This window comes from Gavia stellata, chromosome 9 (assembly GCF_030936135.1).
Source record: "Gavia stellata isolate bGavSte3 chromosome 9, bGavSte3.hap2, whole genome shotgun sequence".
In the NCBI taxonomy this organism is placed as follows: Eukaryota; Metazoa; Chordata; class Aves; order Gaviiformes; family Gaviidae; genus Gavia; species Gavia stellata.
The window spans coordinates 25,339,125-25,351,130 of NC_082602.1; the positions used below are offsets into that span (position 1 = coordinate 25,339,125).

At 59.7% G+C, this 12,006-nt stretch overlaps 1 protein-coding gene across 1 annotated transcript in view; it reads left to right on the forward strand.

The window, feature by feature from the left end:
- SLIT1 (slit guidance ligand 1) overlaps positions 1-12,006 on the forward strand; it is a 61,833-nt gene that overhangs the window by 32,540 nt on the left and 17,287 nt on the right.

Consider the following 12,006-nt stretch of genomic DNA (forward strand, 5'->3'; position numbering starts at 1 on the left):
GTTTCTGGGCTGCCTCCTTTGTGCTCCGGGAATCTCCAGCCCTCAGAAAAAAACCCTCTTTGTCAGACGAATGGCTCCTTCTCTCAATTTACTTGAAAAGATGACCCGGATTTCTGCCCAGCCAGGACCCTGCATTATTCCCAGGCAGGATTTCAGGGGGGAGCCGGCTAATTTGCAGTATTTTACATATGTAATATGTTGTCAGAAATGCTTTTAAATCCCTATAATATTTAATTAGGAGGCAGGTTTTGGCGTATTAGGCAGGAACGGGGCTGTCTAATTAGTTATTGGCAATTTCATACCCGTGAAGGTAATTAAGTAAAGTAAAAGCTGGAGGCAAGCTCCCATGCATGCATCCACCCCATTTTGGAGCTGCTCTGGGATGCAGCGGGGTTGATTCTGGTTGTCTGGCCCCAGACCAGCATGTACCCACACAGGGCTGCTGCCAGGCTTTCCCCCTCCGTGAGGGAACGGTTAGCCATTCCCTATGGCAGGGACCATGCCCAGCCCAGTCCTGGCTGGAGCAGGACATCTCCCACCATGGTTGGGTCTCCAGCCAACTCCTGCAGGGCTTTGACACCTTCTTGGGCCCGTGACGTGCTTGTCTCCCAAACGTGATATTTTTAATCTCAAAACTGAGCTGGGATCTGACAAAATATGAATCATCCAAGAGATATAAGAGCGGGCAGAATCCCTGGCAGACCGGGGTGTATTTTTAGCCCGCACGTGTTGGAATTTGACTGTTTCTTAGGGAAAAGAAGAGGTTTTTAGATCTGAGTGCCCAGCTCTGGCCACACTGGGAGCCCTGCTACCAGCTCCACACTGCACTGCCTGCCTTGAAAATGAAGGGTTATGGCAGCGTGGGAAGGAGGACGAGGGTCAGGCTGTGCTGCACAGCCCCTGCTCGCCTCCCCCTTTGCAGAGGACCACACTGGGTGTCCGAGCTCTGCCCTGTGCCCACCGCCGGGAGCTCAGGGGCACTGGCGTGGGCACATGCATGTGACTGGGGCTTGGCTGCTCACCCTTTTGCTGGCCCAGGCTGGCAGCCATGGCTTGGGATAGCAGCGCCTGGAGCTGGTCATGGCTGGGGCACTCCCAGGAGCAGGGGTGTCTCTGGGGACCCCAGCACCCAAAGTTGCACCTGTAGCCTGACCATGCTCCCATGTTCTTGCACACGTGCCGGTGACAGATGGCACATATCCCTCCCCAGGCTGCCCTGAGATGGTTCCCGCTGCATCCCGTGGTGGAGTCCCATCCCGCGATGCCCCCGCTGTGAGATGGGCCTCCCTGGCCAGCTGCCTCCCTCCGAGTGGGCTGATGCCTGCCCGGCCGTGCCAGCGTGGGTCTCTCCCCCTCTGCAGGGTTTGCAGCCAGGACCCCACTGTTCGGAGATTTCATCCCCCCCTTTAATCTTGGCAGTTGGAAGCCGGGGAGCCGATAATGATGAAGGAGTGTAAAATGTCAGCAGGAAACCAGCTTCAATCAGAACTGTTAAAAATAAACCCACCAGGACTGCTCTGGCAGGGGTAATCCGCCTCAGTGGCTCCTCTCCCCGGGTCCTAGAGCACGAGCCACAGCCGTGCCGAGCGGCGCCAGGCCACCCGAGCAGCTGTGCTGGAGGCTGGCTGCAACATCGGCAGATCCAGCAGCTCCCTCGGAGCTGGGAGGAGTGACCCCCCGAGCCGGCCGGGATGCAGGGTCCTGACCCCTCTCCCCCGACACACCCTGGTTCTCCCCTTAGCGGGAATCCCCGCTGCAATCCCGGCTGGGCTTGAGCTAAGTTTTAAATGGAGGAGTATAGCATGGGAGGGGAGTGCGGAGGTGAGCTGCTTCTGGCATGCGTATTTTTTCTTAGGGATCCCCACAAGCTGTATGCTCTGGCGTAGCATATGTGATGGTGGTGAGATGCTCAACCTTCGTGAAAACACCTGTGACTGTAGGTACCTCCTGGGAAACGCACAGCCTCCCCTTCCCAGCTCAGTCGGGCTGTGGCAGGAGATGTGGACACGCAGGTAACACAGCCCCCAGCTATTCAGGCATATCCGCAGGGCAGAGTCAGCCACGGGCTGTTGGGGTCACAGAACCCGCTATCCCCACCTGAAGTGAGATGCACTCGGAGCAGAGGCAGGAGGTGCATTGTTAACCTCAAAGATCATTAACCTCGGGGCAGCTTGCAAAAGGATGTCGCACTGCTCCATCACTTGAGCTTTAATATGGAGGCTGAAGGTCTGTGCAAGACCCCCAGGCACCCACGGGCTCGGGGCTGGGGCTCCCCGGTCTGTGCCTTGCGCTTGGGCGCTGCTGCTGGGCTCACTGCTCCTCCGAGGCTCCATGCATGCCTGGATCTGGGAAAGGCAGGAGGAGCACCCAGGTGTGCCTCAGGCAATTAATTTCTGCCTCCCCAAAACAAGGAGGAGCTGTTGATCCCCAGCACAGGCGAGGTCCATGGGCGGCAGTGTTTTATGACCGTGGGGGCTGCAGCTGTACTAATTGCCTGCAGGCAGAGGCTTCTCCAGACTTGCGGTGTGGTTTTGTGCCAGGGACTCTTCAAAGAGCTGCTCCATGGAGGGAAGCCCTGTGGGTTGGGGTGCACCCCCCTGTCCTCTGTGGCATGGCCATGACTGGGTGCTGCTCTCCCAAACGCTCTTGGGAGCGACGTTACTGGGGCAAGGGCAGCCCCAGCTTGGGCCCAGCCTTGTGGCAGGGCTTTGCTGCCCTGCCAGCAGTTTTCATCCTGGCTTTGATGTGTGCCATATGGGATGGAGTCTCTTTATCTGCGTGCTTGGTTCCCATGCTCAGGCACTCTTGCAGCCTCATACTCACTCTGCCCCCTTTCCCACCCTCCTTTCCCATCGGACCCTTCTCCTATCAGGTCTGTTTCCTCCCAGCCCTGTGTAAAATCACATTTCTTTTTCCAGCTGCTGGGCTGGATTTGAGCTGTCCGGCTGGCTCCACCCTGGCTGCCAATAGGGGCTGATGCTTTTCACCCCGCGATGCATCTCCCACCTTGCATCCCACCACCAGCTCTGTGGTCGCTCCTAGGTGCTTTCAGGAATCCAGGCTATGAGATGCAGCTGCTGCTGGGGCAAGAGTTTTGCCCATCTTAGTGCTAGGGCTGAGTGTGAGGAGCCTGAAGGACCCTTGGTCATGCCAGGGCATCTCGCCAAGTAACTCCAACTGGGTCTTGCAAGTTTCAGCATTGGTTTCAGAGCATCCTCCAGGCCAGAGGGAGTTTGCTTTAGCCCTTCGCAAAGCTAGGACCAGGGTTTAGAGTTGCTATCCCAGGACCTGCAAAGCTGAGGAGCAGCTTCGCAGATCCGCAGCATCGCAGATCCGCAGCATTGCTCCTTGGCTCACCAGCCTGTACCAGATCTGGGACAGCCGGGATGCAATTCTCAGCTTGGCTCAGCCTCATTCACACCTCAGAGGAATCCAGGAGAGCCGGCAGGGCTGGCTTCACACTTATTAGCAATTAAAAGCCTGAGAGCCTGGGAGTCAATTAGCTCTGAGCTCAGCAGTGCCACAAACCCGGGGGATAAGCCTGCTAACAAGAGCCACAGCCAGCTCCCGACAGGGCTCGGGGCTGGCTCGCCAGAAGAGCTATTTGCTTTTTCATTTACACCTTGGATGAGTGTTGCTGCATGGAGTTTTTGGTGTCTTCTCAGGCGCAAGCTGCCGGGCAGGGAGCACATGCTGTGAGCTGGAGGGTGCAAGGCTTCCCGGCATGGGGGGCTGGAGCCTGGCACCTTTCCTGGCGTGGCACAGCACCGTCACCCAGCAGGGCCCTCCATGCATGGGATCATGGTGGGGTGAGGGGTGATTGACCTTGTCCTAACCACCATGGGGCTGCGCGGGATGGTTTTGCTGTGGCACGCTACTGTCTGCCGGAGGTAGAGCCATGTGTGGTCCAGCAAATCCCCACCGCTACCCCCCAGCTCGCTCTGCCCTAAGCTCTGGAGCTGCTGGGCTGTGGTACCCTGATTTTCCGGGCAGCCTGGGATGTGCTGGGTCCGTGAGCACTGGGATGATGCTCTGCCAGGGGCAGTGGTTTCCCTCTGCAGCAACAGGAGAGCTGTGGGGTGGTGAGCCGAGGGTGGGTGCCGGGGGAGGCTGGCAGGGCAGTGTGGCCCCGGCGAAAGGGACAGCTCTGCGCCTTTGACTTGCAGTGTATCGGGAACATGCTGGAAATGAGCCAGGCAATGCAAATGCAAAGCAGGTAGGTGCGCAGACTGGAGCGTAGCATGGGAGCTGCAAAGAAAACACGCTTTGCTGTGGAGGGTTTCACAGGGATTTCCCGCTACTAGAGGGTGAGACAGAAGCAAAAACATGAGAGGGAGAACAAGCTTGCTGAACACCAGGGCAGAGGGGGCTTGGAGGTGGTGAAAAGCAGGGATGGAGAGAAGCAGGAGGCCATGCAGCGATGGGGCCACCGGCTGGGTGTGGCTGGGTGCCTCGACTGCTGGTGGCAGTGGCACACGGAGGCTGTGAGCTGGGCAGGTGCAGTTTTGACACCCAGTGTCCAGCCAGACACTTGCTGGAGGGGACAAGCCCTCATCAAGCGGTCAGTGGGAGCCACACAGCAGGTCCCTTTGCAGACAGTGGCAGGTTGGCTGCTCCCAGGTGTGTGCTGCAGAGCACCCCTCTGCCCACCCTGGCCTCTGTCAGACCATGGGGCACTGGGCACAGAGGTTGCTGTGGCTCTCTCGAGGCACTTCAGGATGCTGGGGAGCTGGTGGCGATGCCTTAGCCTCGAGTTGGCTCCCCTTCCCGCAGATAACGAGGTTGCAGGAACAAAGGGACAGTGTGGGGAGGGGGCGGTGGCAGGCATGCAGGGTTTGCAGCTTGTTATTTCACTTGTGTTTCCATTAAAGCTGCTGCTTTTAACTTGTTTCAGTCTCTGAAGAGGCTCTAGGGTGGGTGACAGATGCTTTATTCCCCCTCCCTCCCACCCTCCCCTCTTTTCCTTGGCCAGCTCCTCTTGTTCCCATAGCATTCCCCTTCCTGCTGAGGCCATCCCGCTGCTCTGGCTTTGCAGCGCAGCCCACACGGGAGCTGCTCCTTGCCGGAGCTGTACCAGAGCCACCACACAAGCACTGCCCTGCGCAGAGAGCTGCTTGGCAAAGCCTGGCTCATGCAAATGCCTTCCCCATGCAGATCATCCTGCTTGCAATGGACGTTGCCTATGCGGACTTGCCCCGTGCCCAAACATGGGGCTGCTGGTGTCACCTGTGGTTCATGTACCTCGGCATCCCCGGTGCAGCCCCTTGGCATACGCAGGCACTGTGGCAGTACTGCTGAGTGATACCAGCTGGTGTCAGTCGCTGACGCTCCGGTAAGGACAGCGGCCTGAGTCACAGCACGGGTCAGCAGTGTCCCTTTGAAGCCGCTGAGATTTATGCATGCCCTGAAACGTTTTGCTAAATCAGCACCACGGTGCTGGGGCTGGGACTCTTCTGACTAACTGTTGCCATGAGCATATGTTGCATTTTACACATGCTCTGCTCGGCTGTCCAAGCAACAAAACTCTCCAGCTTTAATGTTTTGGGAAGCATCTACATCTCCCAGGAGGGAAGGGGCTGGGTCCAGAGCTTGGGGTCAACACGGCACTTTGGGAAGCCTTTCCTGGCAGAGGAGTGGTGTGAAGCATTGCTCCACGGTCTGGCAGCGTTCACCTTTACTCTTTGCCATGTGTACATGGTGGACAGGCAGAATTTGTTGATGGGGCTCATGTTGCTGACATCTGTGGTCCGAGATGCTCAGCATGACATCATGATGTCTAGCAGTGTGTTGCCTTACTCCAGCAAAGGGTTGTTTTGTCCTTATATATATGGGCCTGGCAAGGATGAGTTCTGATCCATTGCTTTTGCTGGTGCTGAAAAACCAAGAAATACTACTGCAAAAAACCTCGTGTGGGGATGGGGGCAGCTCTTCTAAGGGAAGTGATTATTTATTGTTGCTTGGACCTCGGTGGATGTGATCTGGTGTGTCATCCTGCCCACCAAGAGGTGCTGAGGGCTCTGGTCCCTTTGGGAGGACCGTCCTGTGGCCAGCAATCACATCACCCCCCACGGGTGGTGTGTGAGCAAGTGATGGACGTGCCGGGTACGTGGTCCTTGCACAGGGCAGAGGACCCCCAGGGCCGGGGAGCCTGTGTGACTCAGAGCGTGGGGACCCTGCAACTCGCAGGTGGGGATGTGAGCCCCACTTTCGAGCTGGGCTGGGGTAGAGGCACGCATGAAAGTGCATATGAAGGCCAAACTCTCCATACCACCCAGGAGTAATGAGCCCTGCACAGGGCAGGAGAGGCCAGCGGTGGCTTTCAGGCTGCTGTGGTGGCTAGAAGAAGGGTGCCTGGACCTCCTCATCTCTAGGGCCCCTGTAGGGACACCTCCCTGCCCTTGCACAGTGCTTCACGGTGCCAGAGAGATGTCTCCTGTGCTGAATACACGTTGCTGCTGCCATCCTTGTCCCGTCTGCCTGTACTGTCCTTGCTCTGTGCACCCTGTCCCCAGTACCCATCAAGGCTGTCTGGTCGGGAGGCAGTTTCTGTGGCTGTAGGTTGCAGCCTCCCCCAGCACGCTGCGGGCTGCAGCACCCGGAGCCAGGAGGATAATGAGATCTTAATAGTCCAATTATATCCCATCGATTTACTCAGCACGTAATTGTTGGCGGCTGGGGCTGCCTGACGAAGCGCTCGCTCCGGCTGCCAGTGGGGTGGGCTGTGCCTCGCCACCCAGCCTGGGATGCTCCTAGCAGCAACCAGCTGTTCCCCCTTGAACCAGCACAGGAGCAGCCCCCCCCGACTTCGCTGTCCCCCCCCAGGAGGGGCAGGGACAAGAGTGGCAGGCAGACACTGGAGCGGGGACCCTGGCACCCTGCCCTGGCTGGGCGGAGGGTGCCAGCGTCGGGCGGACCCCAGGTTGATATCCCCCAAGCTGCTCTGGGGAGCAGAAGGGCTGTACATCTCCGCCTGCCACTAAAACAGGCTGACAGGAGAAGTGGCTCCTGCTGGGTGACAGTCCCTGCCAGCTGAGCAGTGGCGGAGCCATCGGCCTGCACCGGGCAGTGTGGTGGCTACCAGAGGTGTGCCCAGCTGGTCTCCTGGCAGCAGAAGCCAGCTCCTGAGCATCCACCTGTAGGTGTTCCTCGCCACAGCACTGCATTGCAGGTGCATCTCCGCGCTTTGCTTCTATTCATTTCCCTTTTGAGCTGGTTGTGGCTGGGAGTCCCATGGACTAACAATGCCTAATTTGGAGGAGCACTCTTAGTGTGATTTTAAGCCTGCCTTTGTGATTGTGCCGGTCATCCCTTGTTCTGGTGTTGTGAAAAGCAGCAAATAATGTTCCCTTTCCCCTTCGCCATGCTGCTTTGGACCTTGTCCCTTTCCCTCCTATTTCCCATTCTGGCCCCTGCCAAGGTGCCATTTCCAGAGACCCCACGATCTTTCATCGGTGGCAGGGGCTCACGCTGAGCCCGCCATGCTGCACCCTGACTTGTTTGCGCCCATGCTTTGGGCTCTGCCATCCCACCTTGTCCTGCGCAAACACCATCAGCCCCAGGGGCCGGGGTCGCAGCAGGTAGCAGGCAGCAGCAGGCAGCACACAGGCTGCCTGTGACCTTGGGGATGGCGGAGTGAGGCAGGGGTGGAGGGGGTGGGAGGTCTGTCTCGTCCCCCTCAGCCAGGATGGAGCAGTGCTGGCAGCTGGGCCAGCGGAGCCCATTAAAAATCAAACAGCCTGACGTAATGCTGGGGGCACGCCGCGGGAGCCTGAACCTGAGTCTGGGCTGCGGGGCCCTGCTCATGCTGGCGCTGGGGACCGGGCCAGGTGACACAGTGGACAAAACCCTGCCTTGTTACCCCAGCACCCTGCTAATGCAGCAGCAGGGTAGCTGCCCCCAACCTCTGGCAAGCAGCTCCCCTCCAGGACACCCCTCCTTGGGCTCTGGGTCCTTGCAGCACTGGGGACTTGTGTCCATCACCTTGAGTGGTTCATGTGGCTGGGACACGTGGGTGACACTTGTTTCCCCCAGCGTGGGGCTATGAGTGCCTATGACGGCACAAGCAGTGGGTGCAGCTGATCCTCCCCTGCAGTGAGAAATGGGAGTGCAAAACCCCCAGGGAGACTCTGGGCTGTTGGCTACTAATGCGAGCGCTTATTAGTCTATCGATCTTGCGTAATGCAGGAGTCTTTCTGTCCCTTCACACTCGCCCTTGTCACCTGTCAGGCGGTGGAGATGGTGGCATGAACAGCTGTGCTGGCAGAGCAGCCGCGGTTCTACCCGTCCCTCTGTCCTGGGCAGGCTGTGCTGGGGCAAACAGCATGTGTGGGGTGAGCCGAGGGACACCGGGCTGCTTTATAGCTGCTGGTGCCATGGTCCTTGCTGGTTAGTCCCTGGCAGGCCCTTTGGCTTGGGGAAATGCCAGCTGCACCCTGGCACAGCCTCTTCCTGCACAGCGCCGGTGAGGCGAGGCTGGGATCCGGGGAGCACCTAAACCAGCCCGAAACTCTGGTGCTGCCCAGAGCTGCGTGGCTTTGGTTGCAAGGGCAGCTGCCTTGTCTGATCGAGACTTGGTGGACGGTTGCTGTGGCTGAACTGGTGCCTGCAGTGGCTGGTCCCAGTGCTGATGGAGCAGAGCTGCTGGGGGAAGCACCCGGCCCGTGAGCAGGGACCTGTCATGCATTTTCATTGTGGGAGCAGTGGCCTGGCAGCAGCTGAAGGTTTAATGCCTTTGATCTGCCCCAGTGAGCGGGAGAGGGTCTGGGAGACCACCGGATGCTAACAAGTTTCCAGTATGGAAGCTGGGGAGAAAACAAATTAAAGAGGAGAGCAACCCCCTGCGCTTCACCCACCTGGAGCCGGCAGCCGCTCCTGAGCGCGCGGGCACTGCCAGGGAAGAAAGCCGCTCGCCTGCTGCGGCATGTCTCCACAGCCCTTGCCAGCATGGCTGGGACACGACACGAGCTGCAACTTTTGCCTGGACGGAGGTGGCCCGGTGGCTGCCGACACCGGGTGAGACGGACCTCTGCATTGCCTGCAGAGCCAGCCCCGGCTGACGCTGCCAAGCCGGCCTGCCTGGCGAGGGGAGCGCCACGCCGGAGGGCTGCCAGGCCGCCCCAGCACTCTTGGCAGGCGGCGGGGGGCTCGGAGGACACGGGGGCAGCGCTGCTGGGAAGCAATTACCTCCCCGCTGCGTCCGGCCCTAATCCCCTCACACGGCGCGCGAGGAGCCGGCTCGCCAAACAAGGCTCAATCAGGTTAAAGTGTGAAGTCAGGATTAGCCGAGAGAATGAGAGCGTGGTAATAGCCCCGGCCTCCCCGCCTGGCCGCCACAGCCCTGCTGCGGCCCCCTCCCTCCCACCCACCCGTCCTCTGGCCCGCCGGGCTCTTGCCGGGGAGATTAAGGCTGCCGGGGTTTGTTTGCCTGAGTGGGCTCCCCACTGGGAAGTGATGTCGAACAGTTTTGCTCGGGTGCCCCGCTAAGTGCTGGGCAGGGCGGCGCGCTGGGGGGTTGGCTCCCGCTGCCGAGTCCCTGCCAGCCCCGAGGGAGCTGTGCCCCAGTGCCTGGCTGCTCGCCGAGGCTCCCTGGGGACCAGCGGCGCTGGGGCAGGGGCTGCTGGCTGCCAGGAGAGTCAGCGCAGGGGGCACCTCCTGACCCACTGCATGTATTGCACCGACGTCGTGGTTCACAGTGGGGCAGGGCAGCAGGGAAGATCCGAGCAGGGAAGTGTCCAAAATACCAATCCCTGACCACTGTTATCCTCCATGCTGCCCAGCCAGGAGGGAATTGTGTGGATATAGCTTGGCCATAAGGCTTTTGGGGGACGTGGAAGGAAAGAGGGTGCCCTCCTTCTCCCCATGGCACAGCCATGAGCTGGAGCTGGCTGCTGCTCATTAATGGGCACCTGCAGGGTCAGAAACCCCTGCGAGAGGTGAGCCTGGGGACTGAAGGGGTCTGGAACGAGGCTGGGGTAGGAAGGGGTAGAAATGTAGCAGGTTCCTGGGGAGCAAGCAGGGGCCCTGCTTTGCAGACAGGCTGCTGAGGGCTTCCCATTGAGGCATGCACGTGTGCCACAGCCTCCATGGAGGGTTTGCCCACGGTGTCCGTAGTCCAGAAGTCCGGCTCTGCCCTCTGGCACTCACAGGGAGGAGGCTGTGCATCCCTCATCACCTGCTCACCCCTTAATCATCCTTCCACCTTTGCACCTTCGGGACTACTGGAGCCCTCTGCACCCTGTGCCGTGTGGGGAGAAACCGCGGCTGTGTGGTCCCCACAGCACAGGGATGGGAGGACAGCAGTGCTGTGGACGGGCCAGCTGCTTGGGCATCCCCTGGATTCAACAACCAGGAACTCTTAAACTTGGAGCTTTAAGAAAGTATCAGGAAGTGAAACCAGAAAAGGCAGAAAGGGCGGCTGTGACAGCAGCGCAGGGGATGCTTTCTTTCCCCCTCCTTCATCTGTGCCCATCCACCAGCCGGTCCCCAGCGGGGCTGTTGGATGTGTCAGCGCTCGTGGTCACTGCTGGCACTCCGCACGTGATGGTAGCGACATGCTTGTATTTGGCGGGGTGGGAGCCGCCGAGGGTGCCGCAAGGCACGCGGTGGAGCGAGGAGAAGCCGTGCCATCTGCTGTTTCTTTGGCGCCAAAGTGTAAAGCAAACATAGCTGGGAGCTATGAAACACCAGGAGGGAAGGGGCCGTGCCTTGTTCCAACACCGAGGCCCGAGGATCCCGCAGGCAAAGCATGTGTTTGTCCTGGTGTTGTCAGCTGTGTAACCGTGCTGGCGATGTAAGCCCGGCGCCGGGGCCTTGCTGAAACCCTTGCATCCAGCGTCTGTCCCTCTTGGCTTCGGTACTCCCAATGGCAGCACTTCATTGGTGACTGTCACCAAAAACTGTGAAGGGGAGAAGCCTCACAAAGTCAGTTGCAACCTTCTAGCAGCGTTTCCCTCACAAGCTGTAAGTGAGCAGCTTGCAGACAGACGCCTGGGTTTACTCCCCGGGCGTGCTGGGACTCCCATGTGCTGTGAGCAGAGAAACACGAGCAAGGCTTCCATGGGGGAACCAGACAAGCTGCAGGCAGCGGCTGCCTGGGCAGGCAGTGCCGGAGCTGGGAAGGGGATGCAGAGCACCAAAGTGTGGTGGGTGCTCCGGTGCTTGGCCCTGCTGCGACTGGTTTAATGTTGGAGGACAGGCAGCTGCCAAGAGGGAGCATGATGCATTGAACGTATTGCTAGGAAGAACGGTGAACTTTGTCTGGGGGTTGCCAGAGCGTTTTCTAGGGGATTCCTTCTAGGACCCAAAGGGGAAAAGGGGATTTGGGGCAATGCTGCATTTTTCTGAAAGGTCAGTGCAATTCCTGGGCGTCCCCAGGCTCATCGCGTCCCCAGCAGAGGATGGGAAGGGGGCGTTTGCATCTGAAGGGATGCTGGGGTGTCAGGGGTTGCTGTAGGTGTCGGGTCCTTCCCCTTTGGAGAGTGCGAGGCGACCCCGATCCCTTTGGGGGGCTTCGGCCCAGAGCCCTGGGAAGGGCTGGAGCAGCCTGAGCGGGGCCAGGCAGCGCAGGCAGGGCAGGCAGGGCAGGCAGCGCAGGCAGCGCAGGCAGTGCAGGCAGCGCAGGCAGTGCAGGCAGGGCAGCCGGGCAGTGCCGCCACGCGGGTAGCGGTGAAACTGCGCCTGCTGCGCGCCCGGCTGCTCGCAGGGGAGCTGGGCTTTACTCTCCCCGGGAGCCTGGGCCCCTCTAGGGACGGCATCTCCTTTCCTCTGCCCCAGCAATGGTGCTTTCCCAGCGGGGTTTGGTTCCCCAGGAACGACCCAGAGCGATGCACCAACCCCTGCTCCCTGCATACGGTGCCAGAGCGATGCACCAGCCCCTGCACACCTCGTGCGCATCACTCTGGTACCGTATGGCAGCTCCTTGGTGGCTGGGCATCTCACTGGAGGGCTGGGCAAGCCCACCATCCTTGGATTTTCCTTCTCCTCATGCATCTGTGCAAGCGATGCTGG